Source organism: Oncorhynchus clarkii, chromosome 28, assembly GCF_045791955.1.
Source record: "Oncorhynchus clarkii lewisi isolate Uvic-CL-2024 chromosome 28, UVic_Ocla_1.0, whole genome shotgun sequence".
NCBI lineage: Eukaryota > Metazoa > Chordata > Actinopteri > Salmoniformes > Salmonidae > Oncorhynchus > Oncorhynchus clarkii.
The window spans coordinates 44,478,566-44,491,751 of NC_092174.1; positions in this window are offsets into that span (position 1 = coordinate 44,478,566).

Here is a 13,186-nt window from a genome sequence, read left to right on the forward strand (position 1 = left end):
CTCCTTGCTATTTCTGTGTGTGTTGCTCTAGGGGGTCATTCATAATGGAAATATTTCTGGGGGGATTTCCTGCTGCACTGGGTAGAACAAACAGTAACACTGGGAATGAGGTGGGAGAAACACAACACAACACTGTGAATGAAGTGGGAGAAACACAACACTGTGAATGAAGTGGGAGAAACACAACACAACACTGTGAATGAAGTGGGAGAAACACAACACTGTGAATGAAGTGGGAGAAACACAACACTGTGAATGAGGTGGGAGAAACACAACACTGTGAATGAGGTGGGAGAAACACAACACAACACTGTGAATGAAGTGGGAGAAACACAACACAACACTGTGAATAAAGTGGGAGAAACACAACACTGTGAATGAAGTGGGAGAAACACAACACAACACTGTGAATAAAGTGGGAGAAACACAACACTGTGAATGAAGTGGGAGAAACACAACACAACACTGTGAATGAAGTGGGAGAAACACAACACTGTGAATGAAGTGGGAGAAACACAACACAACACTGTGAATGAAGTGGGAGAAACACAACACAACACTGTGAATGAAGTGGGAGAAACACAACACTGTGAATGAGGTGGGAGAAACACAACACTGTGAATGAGGTGGGAGAAACACAACACAACACTGTGAATGAAGTGGGAGAAACACAACACAACACTGTGAATAAAGTGGGAGAAACACAACACTGTGAATGAGGTGGGAGAAACACAACACTGTGAATGAGGTGGGAGAAACACAACACAACACTGTGAATGAAGTGGGAGAAACACAACACTGTGAATGAGGTGGGAGAAACACAACACTGTGAATGAGGTGGGAGAAACACAACACAACACTGTGAATGAAGTGGGAGAAACACAACACTGTGAATGAAGTGGGAGAAACACAACACAACACTGTGAATGAAGTGGGAGAAACACAACACTGTGAATGAGGTGGGAGAAACACAACACTGTGAATGAGGTGGGAGAAACACAACACAACACTGTGAATGAAGTGGGAGAAACACAACACAACACTGTGAATAAAGTGGGAGAAACACAACACAACACTGTGAATAAAGTGGGAGAAACACAACACTGTGAATGAGGTGGGAGAAACACAACACTGTGAATGAGGTGGGAGAAACACAACACAACACTGTGAATGAAGTGGGAGAAACACAACACAACACTGTGAATGAAGTGGGAGAAACACAACACTGTGAATGAGGTGGGAGAAACACAACACTGTGAATGAGGTGGGAGAAACACAACACAACACTGTGAATGAAGTGGGAGAAACACAACACTGTGAATAAAGTGGGAGAAACACAACACTGTGAATTAAGTGGGAGAAACACAACACAACACTGTGAATGAAGTGGGAGAAACACAACACAACACTGTGAATGAAGTGGGAGAAACACAACACTGTGAATGAGGTGGGAGAAACACAACACTGTGAATGAGGTGGGAGAAACACAACACAACACAACACTGTGAATGAAGTGGGAGAAACACAACACAACACTGTGAATGAGTTGGGAGAAACACAACACAACACTGTGAATGAAGTGGGAGAAACACAACACTGTGAATGAGATGGGAGAAACACAACACAACACCGTGAATGAAGTGGGAGAAACACAACCCAACACTGTGAATGAAGTGGGAGAAGCACAACACAACACTGTGAATGAAGTGGGAGAAACACAACACAACACTGTGAATGAAGTGGGAGATGCACAACACAACACTGTGAATGAAGTGGGAGAAACACAACACAACACTGTGAATGAAGTGGGAGAAAGACAACACAACACTGTGAATGAAGTGGGAGAAACACAACACAACACTGTGAATGAAGTGGGAGAAACACAACACTGTGAATGAAGTGGGAGAAACACAACACTGGGAATGAAGTGGGAGAAACACAACACTGTGAATGAAGTGGGAGAAACACAACACAACACAACACTGTGAATGAAGTGGGAGAAACACAACACTGTAAATGAAGTGGGAGAAACACACCACTGAATGAAGTGGGAGAAACACAACACTGTGAATGAAGTGGGAGAAACACAACACAGCACTGTGAATGAAGTGGGAGAAACACAACACAACACAACACTGTGAATGAAGTGGGAGAAACACAACACAGTACTGTGAATGAACTGGGACATAACCCAGTTTATGCTAGGGATATCAGTTTATTTGCATGGGCTGCATCTCAATCCACTGTGACATAGTGGATTGCTTTAGTCATAGTCACAAAGCAACAAAAAAAATCAGCAACACTGTTTCGCCTCCCCCCAAAATGATGATATTTCCCAAGCTTTGTAATATCTCCTAGATATAGGACAGACACTACAACACATTAATCCTTATGATTTATTTTTGGACAGTAAAGGCCTAATTTTATATTTTTGAATACTTTTTATATATTTTTGGGCAACACATAAAGGGATCCTAAAAGACAAAATCGCTAAATGATCCATGCTATAACAATCCTAAAACAATTCCATATGCTATGACCTAGAATTTCCATTCTCAGATCGTTAATAAAACCTCCCAGGAAACCTTTAAAGGGACCAGAGTAAAACGTTCTCAGAACATCCCTGGAACCAGAGTAAAACGTTCTCAGAATCTCCCTGGAACCAGAGTAAAACGTTCTCAGAACCTCCCTGGAACCAGAGTAAAACGTTCTCAGAACCTCCCTGGAACCAGAGTAAAATGTACTCAGAACCTCCCTGGAACCAGAGTAAAACGTTCTCAGAACCTCCTTGGAACCAGAGTTAAACATTCTCTGAAAACATCAGTGGTCATTTTATTTTTAGATTACAGGGAGGTTCTGAGAACGTTTAACTCTGGTTGCAGGGAGGTTCTGAGAACCTTTTCCTCTGGTTTTACTCTGGTTTACGATTTCTCAGCCAATGTGAAATCGAAAACATATGTTCCCACAACTTCCAAGGAACCAAATATGCTAGCTGAGACAGATGTAGGATCTTAATTTGATCACTCTGTTGCACGAGAACTTTCATAACATAATAATTCACATTTCCAGTTGCTACAGGATTATTTTCCTGCTGTAACAAACTGGCTCAAATGAAGATTCCAGATCTGTAGGCCAACATTCACCAGTGATGGCTAAGTAAAGTAATACATTGACGATCAGAGCTGATCACAATCACACGTTCTATCCCATTGAGTGTCTACAAAAATCAAGTCTCTTAGAACCCGACCCTGCAGTGCCAGAAGTATGCCAGCCAGACTCTTTGACAAACACTCATACATGAAATATAGACTTTAACAATTTATAGACTTTGTATTACAGTGATATTTTCTCAGTTCCGAGTAAACTGTTGGCCACACCCATAATGCATTATAATGAAACATTCTGCCCCAGTTTGAGAGGTACGCTGTGTCCCAAATGGAAGCCCTTTCCTTAGTGCACTCCAAAAGACTTCAAAAGCAAGTCTCAGTCAGACCGTGGCAGTGCCAGAAGTATGTCAACTCGACAGACTCCCTCTCTGACCTTGTGAGATGTCACTCTGCAGAAAGCTCCTTGATGGCCATTCCTTCCACCACATCAATTATGGGAGGCGTTAGTTGAGGTAATGTGCTGCACGCAAGGTAATGTGAAGGAAGGTGGCTTGGAGAATGAAGGGGGCGCTCACACACACACACACACACACACACAGACACACATACACAGAGGAAGGGTGGAGGCTGAGGGCCTATGCAGTATTCATGTCCCCATCTGGTCCCCCTCTCATCCCGTCTCGCTCTACAGGGTCAGGCCTGTAAGCTCTGAAGCCAGCCAGCCAGCCAGTGATCTAGTCAGCCAGCCAGTCAGCCATCCAGTCATCCAGCCAGCCAGTCAGCCATCCAGTTATCCAGCCACCTAGTCCACCTAGCCATCCAGTCAGCCAGTTAGACAGCCTGCCAGTCAGCCAGCCAGCCATCTAGCCAGCTATCCAGTCAGCCAGTGATCAAGTCAGCCAGCCAGTCAGCCACCCTGTCAGCCAGTCAGCCACCCAGTCAGCCAGTCAGCCATCCAGTTAGACAGCCTGCCAGTCAGCCAGCCAGCCAACCATCCAGTGATCTAGTCAGCCAGCCAGTCAGCCACTCAGTCAGCCACCCAGCTAGCCAGTCAGCCAGGACTGCAGGTCTACGGCTATTTACACACAATCTGAACTCCTGGACATCTAACACCACACACACACACACACACACACACAAACACACATAAACTAACACGAGGGGTCCCAGATCTCCTGGCCCATCCTTCCGACAGGACTGACTGGCAGACACTGAACAAGCACGTCTGATTCAGATCAGCTATCATGGCCGACACCACACCGCTCTACTGTCATCTCAGCTGGTGAAGAGTCTGTTGTTTCCACACACAGCCAAACATAACACCTGTTCAAATGGGATACACACAAAGGAATGGGCAGCGTCTGGAGTCAAGCCAATATCAATGGGAGGGAGGGGAATGGGATCTTTGGAATGATCACAGTCATAACATGAATTAAATAACCAAATGGTGAAAAGGACATGTTGGAGGATGTGAAAGTCATAAAAACAGTATTTCTTGTATATTTCGGTTTGCAGATGTTTATGACAGTAAGTACACAGGCAGTTCCAGAACAATACGGACTCTTCAGACGTCATAGCTCCAAACACTTGATCATGACCTCACAATTAGGCTCATTCAAATCCTTAGTTTAGATTTCCCTCAGTCTGTTTACACCAAAGTGAATCAACACTAATTAGAACAGTGATATAATATTATATATTATATCTGAGAGACACTGACTGTGGTGCCAAGGACTACATTTTGAACAGCTCAGTTTGTTCATTATAGTAAATGAGCCGTGACTGAACAAGTTTGTCTCAATTATACTGCAGTTGTTCAATTGCGTTTCATGATGCGTTTCATCTATGGGAATCATGTGTTGTCAGTGTTTGGGGACTTGTGAAGGGAGATATGTGTGTTTGGGGAGCAACAAAGGCTTGTGGGTTGTGAGCTGGCAGGCAGGCAGGCAGGCAGGCAGGCAGGCAGGCAGGCAGGCAGGCAGGCAGGCAGGCAGGCAGGCAGGCAGGCAGGCAGGCAGGCAGGCAGGCAGGCAGGCAGGCAGGCAGGCAGGCAGGGAGGGAGGGAGGGAGGGAGGGAGGGAGGGAGAATGCACAAGCATACACACAGACGCACACTCGGCAGGTATCTTTGAAAGATGACTAAAACAAGGCCATGCTACATTACAGTCAATGACAGAGTATAGGGCTGTAAGACCTCAACCTAGGTCAGGGAGGTGACCAATAACCCGATGGTCACTAACAGAACTCCAGAGTTCGTCTGTTGAGATAGGAGAACCCTCCAGAAGGACAACCATCTCAACAGCACTCCACCAATCAGGCCTTTATGGTAGAGTTGCCAGATGGAAGCCACTCCTTACTAAAGGCACATGAAAGACAGCTTGGAGTTTGCCAAAAGGTACCTAAAGGACTCTCAGGCCATGAGAAACAAGATTCTCTGGTCTGATGAAACCAAGATTGAACTCTTTGGCCTGAATGCCAAGCATCACGTCTGGAGGAAACCTGGCACCATCCCCACGGTGATGCATGGTGGTGGCAGCATCATGCTGTGGGGATGTTTTTCAGCGGCAGGGACTGGGAGACTAGTCAGGATCGAGGGAAAGATGAACTGAGCAAAGTACAGAGAGATACTTGATAAAAACCTGCTCCAGAGTGCTCAGGACTTCACACTGAGGCGACGGTTCACCTTCCAACAGAACAACGACCCTAAGCACACAGCCAAGAGAATGCAGGAGTGGCTTCGAGACAGGTCTCTGAATGTCCTTGAGTGTCCCAGCCAGAGCCCAGACTTGAACCCAATCGAACATCTCTGGAGAGCCCTGAAAATAGCTGTCCAGTGACGCTCCCCATCCAACCTGACAGAGCTTGAGAGGATCTGCAGAGAAGAATGGGAAAAACTCCCTAAATACAGGTGTGCCAAGCTTGTAGCATCATACCCAAGAAGACTCGAGGCTGTAATCGCTGCCAAATGTGCTTCAACAAAGTACTGAGTAAAGGGTCTGAATACTTATGTAAATGTGATATTTCTAAAGTCCTGTTTTTGTTTTTTCATTATGGTGTATTGAGTGTGGACTGATGAGGGGGTAAAACTATTTAATCCACTTTAGAATAAGTGGATTAAATGTAACAAAATGTGGAAAAAGTCAAGGGGTCTGAATACCTTCCAAATGCACTGTATTTTTATTTTAACCTTTATTTAACTAGTCAGTAAAGAGCAAATTCTTATTTACAATAACAGCCTACCAGGGAACAGTGGGCTAACTGCCTTGTTCATGTGGAGAATGACAGATTTTTACCTTGTCAGCTCGGGGATTCAATCCTGCTACCTTTTGGTTACTGGCCCAACACTCTAACCACTAGGCTACTAACACCACAAAATACAGTTTTTTTAACTAGGCAAGTCAGTTATTAAGAACAAATTCTTATTTTCAATGACAGCCTAGGAACAGTGGGTTAACTGTCTTGTTCAGGGGGCAGAACAACAGATTTGTACCTTGTCGGCTCGGGGATTCGATCTTGCAACCTTTCGGTTACTAGTCCAAAGGTATTAAATTAGAGATATCTTTGTAATGACCCTGAATAGATGGAGGTTCATTCTCTGAGACGAGCAGCCTTACAGCTTTATTTACACAGCTGTTATCTTTTAGTTTTGCAGTACATATGGGGTGTTTAGTTTCCTCAACAATTCATTGGTTGAATCTTAAAGAGGGTCTGAACTTCCTGATTTGGCCTCATCTTTCATATTGCTTTAAGAAAGGCCATAACTGAAGTCAAACAAGAGTTGTGTTGGGGGGCGTGGTTTGATGTGGGTGTGTCTTTGCCATCCAATCACAATAGACTTGTGAAAGTAAGGTAAGCTAAGCTAGCTTTGCTACGGGAAGAGGTTTTGAAGTTGATGACTTGTAAAAACCTACTCTGACCTTGCACTAACCTTGTTTTTAGCTGACAGCAGCTAGCTAGCTATTATAGCTTGGCGGTAGCTGATATCCTCCTTTTAACCTTTTTTATATAACATTACTGTTTAAAATATATATATGTTAACAAAAAAAAGTTACAATAATATTGTTATTTCAATTTGATTATAAGTGCAAAATTGTCCTCTGTAGTTAGGACTTAAATATGAAACAATTTACATACCAGTCAATGGGTACAGTCAATGGGTACAGTAGGATTAAATCATATTTGCGGCATAAGGGTGTCCAATACAGAGGACATTTCTTGACAAGCTCCTACTTCATGTGAAAAATTATTACACAGCCCTGACAACTATGTTCCTTACTAGAGACAAAATGCTAATAATTACACACACTAAATTTTCCATCAAATGTGCACATTTTTTATTGCCAGACATTTTTTTAAAGAACCATTTAGATAAAGTTTTCATGGTCACAACACATGTGATGTCATTGAAAAGCCCAGAAAGTCCTCTCAAAGGGGACAAGATGTCACTCCCCTGACCTTAGAGATCCTTTTTATTCTCTATTTTGGTTAGGTCAGGGTGTGACTAGGGTGGGTGGGCAATCTATGTGTTCTATTTCTTTGTTGGCCGGGTGTGGTTCCCAATCAGAGGCAGCTGTCTATCGCTGTCTCTGATTGGGGATCATACTTAGGCAGCCTTTTTCCACCTGTAGTTTGTGGGATCTTGATATGTATAGTTACTGTATAGCCTGCAGAACGCTACGTTTTGTTTATAGTTTGATGTTTTTTGGTGTTCATCAAATAAAGTAAGATGTACGCTTACCACGCTGCACCTTGGTCTAATTCTTCCGTCAACGAGCGTGACACAAGAGGACGTAATACAGGGGCTTGTATGGCCTCAGAGATACAGACCAAAGAAGAGGCATCCACTAGAGAGGACAACAATGAAATGTTGGGTCTCAGGAGGCTATTTGTCTGTCAAATCAGCTATGCCAAGATAACAACCAGGGTTAATAATAATAATAATAATAATAATAATAATAATAATAATAATAATAATAATTAATAATTAACAATAATAATTAATAATGAATAATAATAAATAATAAGAATATCATAATTAATAATAAGAATAATTAAATAATAATAAAAATAATTAGTAATAATAATAACGAACCAGGGTTGGGAATGTGTTTCATAAGACACACCCTGTTATAAAAGTAGTTTGGAACTTAGTTTCAAAGTTTCATCACCTAACATAAAGACATACCGTGGAAACTATATAAACTGTGAGCGAGTTGAATGTCCGTTTTTCAGTCAGCTCAGATGTCCTACAACATCATATTCTAGAACTGACTAGTTTTATTTTCATCTCCTCTCCAGGCCTCAAACTTTTCACGCCGGCATCGATGGCCATAATGCATCCTTAAACAATCCTGCCTTGCGGCCAAAGTGGCCATTGGCTGAATATAATGATTACAATTCTCCCTGCTGCCAATCGCTCTGCGCAGAAGCACCTCTCACTCACATGGCTCTCTCAGATATCTCAACTCTTATTAGCCAATGGGTCACATGATCAGGGTCCTTCTCACAGGAAGTGCAGCTCTGAAGTAGACTACAAGTGAAGACGGACACATCAGTAACGCAACGGTCCGTGTCCTTCTTATTGGATTTCAGTGGCGTATATCGAAAATGTTAGAACTGTTCACATTTACTTTCAGTCAGCCAACAAGATGAGTGGCGAACACCAAAAGCACTAGCACTATGTCAATCTACTACCCCCGACATAGTACAAAACTTGTTCTGTGCGTGTGAAATAAATATTCCAAAACAGACTCTGGGATAGTTTTGAGACGAAAGATCCCAAATTAATAAAATCACTAAAAACTACGTCAACATAAACTTTAAAAAGAAATGAGGCTGATGCAAAACAGATACGAACACTTAGCTTATAAAAAAATGTTGATGAACTATTAGGTTATTTCAGCACGTTATAAGTGCAGCAATGTGTACACGGCAGTAGGTTAGAAGCGTGAATGTTCCATAATGTTATTAGCAGTTCTCCAAAGCGTGCTGCAAAGGCAAACGGTTTCATATGACAGAGATTAAAATATCCTTTAGAAGTGTGGAATGAGGATAGATCTAAAGATGCAACAACTAGCATGGGTTGTTAATATGGGTTGTTAATATGACTAGATGTGACTAGATGGGTTGTTAATATGACTAGATGTGACTAGATGGGTTGTTAATATGACTAGATGTGACTAGATGGGTTGTTAATATGGGTTGTTAATATGACTAGATGTGACTACATGGGTTGTTAATATGACTAGATGTGACTAGATGGGTTGTTAATATGGGTTGTTAATATGACTAGATGTGACTAGATGGGTCAGATGGGTTGTTAATATGACTAGATGTGACTAGATGGGTCAGATGGGTTGTTAATATGACTAGATGGGTTGTTATTATGGGTTGTTAATATGACTAGATGTGACTAGATGGGTTGTTAATATGACTAGATGTGACTACATGGGTTGTTAATATGACTAGATGGGTTGTTATTATGGGTTGTTAATATGACTAGATGTGACTAGATGGGTTTAATATGACTAGATGTGACTAGATGGGTTGTTAATATGGGTTCTTAATGCCTAGATGTGACTAGATGGGTTGTTAATATGACTAGATGTGACTAGATGGGTTGTTAATATGACTAGATGTGACTAGATGGGTTGTTAATATGACTAGATGTGACTAGATGGGTTGTTAATATGACTAGATCTGACTAGATGGGTTGTTATTATGGGTTGTTAATATGACTAGATGGGTCAGATGGGTTGTTAATATGACTAGATGTGACTAGATGGGTTGTTAATATGACTAGATGTGACTAGATGGGTTGTTAATATGACTAGATGTGACTAGATGGGTTGTTAATATGACTAGATGGGTCAGATGGTTTGCTAATATGGGTTGTTGTTAATATGACTAGATTGGTTGTTAATATGACTAGATGGGTCAGATGGGTTGTTATATGGGTTGTTAATATGACTAGATGGGTCAGATGGGTTGTTAATATGGGTTGTTGTTAATATGACTAGATTGGTTGTTAATATGACTAGATGGGTCAGATGGGTTGTTAATATGGGTTGTTGTTAATATGACTAGATTGGTTGTTAATATGACTAGATGGGTCAGATGGGTTGTTAATATGGGTTGTTGTTAATATGACTAGATTGGTTGTTAATATGACTAGATGGTTCAGATGGGTTGTTAATATGGGTTGTTAATATGACTAGATGGGTTGTTAATATGACTAGATGGGTCAGATGGGTTGTTAATATGGGTTGTTAATATGACTAGATGGGTTGTTAATATGACTAGATGGGTCAGATGGGTTGTTAATATGGGTTGTTGTTAATATGACTAGATGGGTCAGATGGGTTGTTAATATGACTAGATTGGTTGTTAATATGACTAGATGGGTCAGATGGGTTGTTAATATGGGTTGTTAATATGACTAGATGGGTTGTTAATATGACTAGATGGGTCAGATGGGTTGTTAATATGGGTTGTTGTTAATATGACTAGATGGGTTGTTAATATGACTAGATGGGTCAGATGGGTTGTTAATATGGGTTGTTGTTAATATGACTAGATGGGTCAGATGGGTTGTTAATATGGGTTGTTAATATGAGTAGGATTGTGTCTTTGGCTGCTGGACAATGAAAAGAAAGTAGAGAACATGAGAGAAATACTGGTTTCAATGGCATATGAGAGAGTGTCTACAAAATAATCCCCTTAACATTCAAATAGGCAGAACATTCTAATGGGCAGAACATTCTAATGGGCAGAACATTCAAATAGGCAGAACATTCAAATAGACAGAACATTCTAATGGGCAGAACATTCAAATAGGCAGAACATTCAAATGGGCAGAACATTCTAATAGGCAGAACATTCTAATAGGCAGAAAATTCTAATAGGCAGAACATTCTAATAGGCAGAACATTCAAATAGGCAGAATATTCTAATAGGCAGAACATTCTAATAGGCAGAACATTCAAATGGGCAGAACATTCTAATAGGCAGAACATTCTAATACGCAGAACATTCAAATAGGCAGAACATTCTAATAGGCAGAACATTCAAATGGGCAGAACATTCTAATAGGCAGAACATTCTAATAGGCAGAACATTCAAATAGGCAGAACATTCTAATGGGCAGAACATTCTAATGGGCAGAACATTCTAATAGGCAGAACATTCTAATGGGTAGAACACGATAAGACATGTCTCAAAAAAATGACAAGAAAACATCCAGGTTTTAAACAATTACATTTGTGGTTAAATAGTTTCAAAATGTTGACTGCAAAGTTGGTGATGTTGCAGTGATACAGCCTGGTTTCAAACCAGGGACTGTAGTGATGCCGCTTGCACTGAGATGCAGTTTCTTAGACCGCTGCGCCACTCGGGAGCCCCAGACACAGACGTTAATATAAATGATCCAGTCATTATTTTCACCAAACATGACTGGCATTTAGCCTATATACATTATACAGTATGTAATTAAAAGTCTCATTAAAGATTGGCTAGATTTCCCGGCTCCTCCCTCCCTGTCACTGTAGGTCTGGACATGACCGATTGTAGCCAATAGGCTATCACCTACACTTATGGGCAGAAACACTAATTCAATTCCATCTTACATTGAATCAGATGGCTCATTTATCACAAAAGCTTTTGATGTTGCTAATTACTTTAATAACTATTTAATTGGCAAAGTAGTCAAGCGTAGTCAGGAAATGCCAACAACAAGCTGTGAGCCATCGTATTCATGCATAACATACCTTAATAATGACAAAATAATGAAAAATGTTGTCATTTTGTATTGCTGTCCATCATTAATGAGAATGAGGATGGTAGAGGACTATATCGCCACTCCAATTTGTCAAATATTTTAAATAACTCTGTTTGTCCTTAGACCTGGAGGGAAGCCAAAGAGGGAAGCCAAAGAGGGAAGCCACCTGGAGGGAAGCCAAAGTCATTCCGCTACCCAATAATGGTAAAGCACCCTTTTCCCCATTGTGGTCAGATTGACCCGAACAGTTTAAACACACTCAAGACAGTCAAAGAACCAAATAAAAACAGACTAAACTTTATTTATTTATATTATATAAAGAAATACAAGAACATTTGATTTCAAAAATATTATATTTAAAAACTATTTGTTAAACATATTTCCTTCTCACAATCAAGCATTTTCTGTTTCCCCAAGTAGACATTTTTCTTGTATTTCCCAGCAGCACTTACAGTAGGTGTGATTTGACCCTATTGGTCAAAATGATCCCATCAGTCTTTCTCTCCACATGTTGAACACAATGTGCTTTTGTGCTTTCTGCAGATGTATTTATTGCATTCTACACAAGTGGTGCTGGTTTTACTGTCTTGTCGAGTTGGTGCAGAGCAAATCCTGTAGGCCCTGGAACCATTTTGATTACATTGGAAGCTGACAGTCTCCCTTGATGTTGTTGTGGTGACAGTGAACATTCTATATTACCATCTTTAGACTTACATGTCCTGTCTTCTCTGGATAATGGTTGCATGTTCTCTGGTATGGTCGACTCCTCTGAATTCTCTTCACCAAAGAAATGGGGTAGGGTTCGCATCAACAGCAGTGTCCTCTATCTCTGAAACCTCTTCTTCTATTTCACTGTCACAGTTCAGAATATGTGATGAGGCTTCATTGACTGAAAATCTTTTGGAGCTCATTTTTGAGTGTCTGTGTCAGAGATCTGCTGCTCTCGCACTGAGAAAGAGAAGCTTGCTCCTTTTCACCCGAATATAGTTATAAAAATGCAACCAGAACCAGTCAAAACAAAATACATCAAAGACACTTGCTTAAATTGGACCTGTGCAAATATCTATTGTTGTGTCCTTGGCTATGCCGGATTAAGTGATATGACATGCTATTCTATAAAATCCTTTCTCTGTATTTAATATTACCTGATTTAGCTAATCATGTAAATGTAATTAACTAGAAAGTCAGGGCACCATGAAAGAGTGTTTATAGATCTATCTTCCGAATAAACTCTTAAAGACCTAGTAATATTTTACATCAATAGCAGTCAATATTAATCGTCACCTTATTTCAGTCTCACCTG